This window comes from Micromys minutus (assembly GCF_963924665.1).
Source record: "Micromys minutus genome assembly, chromosome: X".
Lineage (NCBI taxonomy): Eukaryota > Metazoa > Chordata > Mammalia > Rodentia > Muridae > Micromys > Micromys minutus.
In genome coordinates, this window is record NC_137970.1 from 74,364,915 (window position 1) to 74,369,918 (window position 5,004).

Consider the following 5,004-nt stretch of genomic DNA (forward strand, 5'->3'; position numbering starts at 1 on the left):
TATGTACACTTCCTGCAGCACGTCACTGTGTGGTAGCAAGTGAGGTTCGGTGTGTCTAAGGCCTGCTGGTACCATGTGCTGGAGGACAGATCTCTGGGCATCCTTACCCGATAGTACAGTGTGCTGGAGGACAGATCTCTGGGCATCCTTACCTGCTGGTACCATGTGCTGGAGAACAGATCTCTGGGCATCCTTACCTGCTGGTACTGTGTGCTGGAGGACAGATCTCTGGGCATCCTTACCTGCTAGTACCATGTGCTGGAGAACAGATCTCTGGGCATCCTTACCCGATAATACCATGTACTGGAGGACAGATCTCTGGGCATCCTTACCCGATAGTACCATGTGCTGGAGGACAGATCTCTGGGCATCCTTACCCGATAATACCATGTACTGGAGGACAGATCTCTGGGCATCCTTACCCGATAGTACCATGTGCTGGAGGACAGATCTCTGGGCATCCTTACCTGCTAGTACCATGTGCTGGAGGACAGATCTCTGGGCATCCTTACCTGCCGGTACCATGTGCTGGAGGACAGATCTCTGGGCATCCTTACCTGCTGGTACCATGTGCTGGAGGACAGATCTCTGGGCATCCTTACCTGCCGGTACCATGTGCTGGAGGACAGATCTCTGGGCATCCTTACCTGCCGGTACCATGTGCTGGAGGACAGATCTCTGGGCATCCTTACCTGCTGGTACCATGTGCTGGAGGACAGATCTCTGGGCATCCTTACCTGCTGGTACCATGTGCTGGAGAACAGATCTCTGGGCATCCTTACCTGCTAGTACCATGTGCTGGAGGACAGATCTCTGGGCATCCTTACATGCTTGCAGGGCTCAGCATGGCAGAAGGCAGGTCTCTGTCTGTCTTCCACCTCCTGCACTGCATGACCTGGACCTGATTTCATTTTTATATGTCCTGGGCACAAAACAGCTTTGGACAGCAAGCCAGGCATCAAGCTAGGATGAACATAAGAACAGCATCACCACCCCTTGCCAGGGGTCAGTAAAAACTTCCTACTGGTTTAAATTTATGTTTGAATAGTCTTCTGTGGTAGATACTCACAGCAATTACAACGTTTCACCCTTATGGTTTTCTTCATCCAAACTCCCTCAAATACCCCTTCTCACTTTCTTTCAAACTCATCATAGTTGTTTAAAAAAAATAATTAGCCTCACTTCCTAAGAACATACAATTCTTTTCAGGATTCTAATTTCTTAAATCATCTATAAAAATCAATTGATATAAGATGATATAATAAAAAATTCCACTTTAAACATCTATGATCTTTACGAACATGGAAGAATGATCCTGAAAACAGCCTTACACCTAATGAGTAGCACCTCAAAATATAAAAGAAAGCCTTCAATATTAAAAAAAATCACAGATCTTCAAGTTAAACTGGGTCTGTTTGGTTGGACTGCAAAACTGGCCAAAGTTTCTAACATCTGCCCCTTTCTATTCCTTACCATTGGATTGAGAATGCCTGTTACTAAAACCCTATGCTTCGGCCACAACTTCCAACATGGGTGAGTGTAATGTGACAAAACTTTTCCTGTGCATAGAATGTGTGCTAAGGACTACATTTCAGCGAGGAAAATTAAAAGGCAAAGAAGAAATGAACTTCATCTTTTTAAATTAATAATTATTTTACTCTATTTATATTCCAGATGTTACCCCTTTCTGGTACTCCCTCCCAGGATTTTTCTTTAATAACATTTTATTTAATATAAAATGCCAAAATAATGCAATGTTAACAAGAAACCATACAAAGCTATTATTTAGTATACTGAAATTTTAATACTTTGAGAGTCTATATTAATAATAGGAGGAATATGAATAAGTCATTAATTTACTTTTTAATTCAAAGTATGAAATTCCATGATATAAAGGAAACTCAATATGTGAATTTTTTTTATCATTTTTCTTTCTAACAAGAAAATGTAATTTTATCACTAAAACTGAAATCAATGTGAATGTTTTTAACTACTTTGCAAATTAATTTTTGCTGGTGTTCTTGTTTATTATTTTAGTGGGTATTATGAATCAAATTCATTTTATTTTTAATTTTAATTTATTATTACTTGTGCATATTTGTGTGCAGCATGTGTGTATTTGTGTGTGTGGTGTGAATACAGAGTCACATCAATCCCATGGAATGCATGTGAAAGTTGGAGAAAAAGCCCTGGAAATAGGTTCTCACGTTCCACTGTGGCATTCAAGTAGTCAAACCTAGTGATTGTTCTAACTGCACAATCTCAATTGCCTAAAATCCAATTGATTTTAACAATGCTATTATTGGGTCTTCTCGTGAGAGACCTCTAGCTGCCGGGGGTATGCGGTCCCCCTGCCTCAGGGCGCGGGGTCTCACAGCCCTGCTGCTCCTGCCGTCAGCTGCTCTCCTGGACAGGACCGGAAGTGGCGCCGCAGGGCCTGGGCCTGGAGGGGGTAGGAAGGGTTGGGGGGGGGGAACTCTGGGGCCCGGTCGGTCATGGGCAAGAAGCACAAGAAGCACGAGTCGGACTGACACTTCTGCGAGAAGTACGTGGAGAAGCCCCTGAAGCTGGTCCTCAAAGTGGGAGAGAGCGAAGTCACTGAGCTCTCCACGGGCAGCTCTGGACACGACTCCAGCCTCTTCGAAGACAGAAGCGACCATGACAAACACAAGGACAGAAAATGGAAAAAGAGGAAGAAAGGAGGAAAGCAGGCTCCAGGTGAAGAGAAGGGGAGAAAACGGAGAAGAGTCAAGGGGGATAGAAAGAAGCGGGATCGAGACCGTGTGGAGAATGAGGCAAAGATCTCCAGTGTCATGTCCCTATAAGATTAGACATATCTCCTGAGAGGCCTCTCACAAGCTCCTTAGCTAAACGAGAAGTAGAACAGACACCCCTTCAGGAAGCTTTGAATCAACTCATGAGACTATTGCAAAGAAATGACCCAAGTGCTTTCTTTTCATTTCCTGTAACGGATTTTTTTGCTCCTGGATACTCCATGATTATTAAACACCCAATGGATTTTAGTACCATGGAAGAAAAGATCAAGAATAGTGACTATCAATCCACAAAAGAACTAAAGGATAACTTCAGGCTAATGTGTACTCATGCAATGATTTACGATAAGCCAGAGACCATTCATTACAAAGCTGCAAAGAAGCTATTGCACTCAGGAATGAAAATTCTCAGTCAGGAGAGAACTCAGAGCCTGAAGCAGAGTATAGACTTCATGTCAGACTTGCAGAAAACGCGGAAGCAGAAAGACAGAACAAATACCTGTCAAAGTGGGAAGGACAGTGGCTGCTGGCGGGGGGGGGGCGCGGGGAGGAAGACTGGAGATCTGAAACACAAGCCTTCAAAAACCCCACTAAGGACAATAAAAAGAAAGACAAAGATGTGCTTGAAGACAAATGGAGAAGCAGCAACTCAGAAAGGGAACATGAGCAGATTGAGCGAGTTGTCCAGGAGTCGAGAGGCAAAAGGGTCAGTGTGAATTTGAAGGAAGGAAACCAGATGGAACAAGAACACTGGGGCTTCTCCTTCCTGTGGACCCCATTGTGAGACTGTGCTACTGCCCTGCAAGGCTGTGGATGACAACTGGAAGGCTGCAGTCTGGAGTGAACACCCTGCAGGGGTTCAAAGAGGGTAAAAGGAACAGAGTAACCCCAGTATTATACTTGAATTATGGACCCTACAGTTCTTATGGACCCTACATTATGACTCTACGTTTCCCAATATCAGCAAAGATGATTCTGATTTAATCTACTCAGCATACGGGGAAGACTCTGATCTTCCAAACAATTTCGGCATCTCTGAGTTTTTGGCCATATGCCAAGATTACCCATATGTTATGGCGGATAGTTTACTGGATGTTCTAACAAAAGGAGGCCATTCCAGGAGCCTGCAGAACTTGGACATGTCATCACCTGAAGATGAAGGCTAGGCCAGAGCATTGGATACTGCAAAAGAAGCAAAGATTACACAAATAGAGCCAACAGGGCGTTTGGAGTCCAGAAGTCAGGACAGGCTCACAGCGCTGCAAGCAGTAACAAACTGTGGTGCTCCAGCTGAGGACTTTGACTCCAAAGAGGCTGAGGTGTTCCAGAGGAAGCTTGATGAGACCACACGATTGCTCAGAGAGCTCCAGGATGCACAGAATGAGCGGCTGAGCACTAGGCCTCCTCCCAATATGATCTGTCTCCTGGGCCCTTCTTACAGAGAAATGTACCTTACTGAACAAGTGACTAACAACCTTAAAGAACTCACACAGCAAGGGACTCCAGGTGATGTTGTGAGCAGACACGGAGTCCAGAAAGTGATGGGGATTTCTATTTCTTCCCCTATCGTGGGAAACAGTTTGCCAGAAGACTGTGAAGATCCTAAGGAGACCAGTTCTGCTGAGTGTGGGCCAACCGCAAGCTGAACTAGACTGGTGTTGGTTATATTATGTACACATTTTTTCATTTTGAACTTGGAGGTGCTTTCAGAAGATATTAACTATTTGTAAATAGTGTTTTAATTAAGCTTTGGGACAGTCCCTTTTAATGTTCCAAAGATTGGACTTGTATTAGGAGATAAAGCTAAACCTGGGACTGTGAGGCTCGCTGGCGCGTCAGCTGAATTGCCCTTTGCCTTTCTCTGACTTTGCCTAGGACACACATCAGCCTTTTTCATGATCATCTTTCAAAGGAGCAGGTCCTCAGAACAAATTAGTTCCCCCATTGATCATATTTACCCGTCATTAGAGCAATTATAAGCAGCTGGTTGTAAGATCTGCCTTACCAGAGCTCATCTGAATGGCATTCAGAAAGTATTCTTACAAGCATGCCATGCTGATGCCCTCTCAGACTGCACTGATGGTCTGCCTTTTATTGCGATACTGTTGTTGAATATGTATTGTATGAATATCAACCAGTACACACATGTAAAAAACAATGCTTTTATTGAGTTGCTCTGAAATCTAGATTGTTAACTTTTCAGAGTAGAAACTGTAAACACATTACATTC

General features: G+C 43.9%; 1 pseudogene across 1 annotated transcript; it reads left to right on the forward strand.

Annotated features, from left to right (window-relative positions):
• Positions 1-2,495: 2,495 nt before the first annotated feature.
• LOC308415465 (bromodomain-containing protein 7-like) lies at positions 2,496-4,420 on the forward strand (annotated as a pseudogene). The gene has a single exon. The product of its transcript is annotated as a bromodomain-containing protein 7-like (transcript).
• Positions 4,421-5,004: the final 584 nt, after the last annotated feature.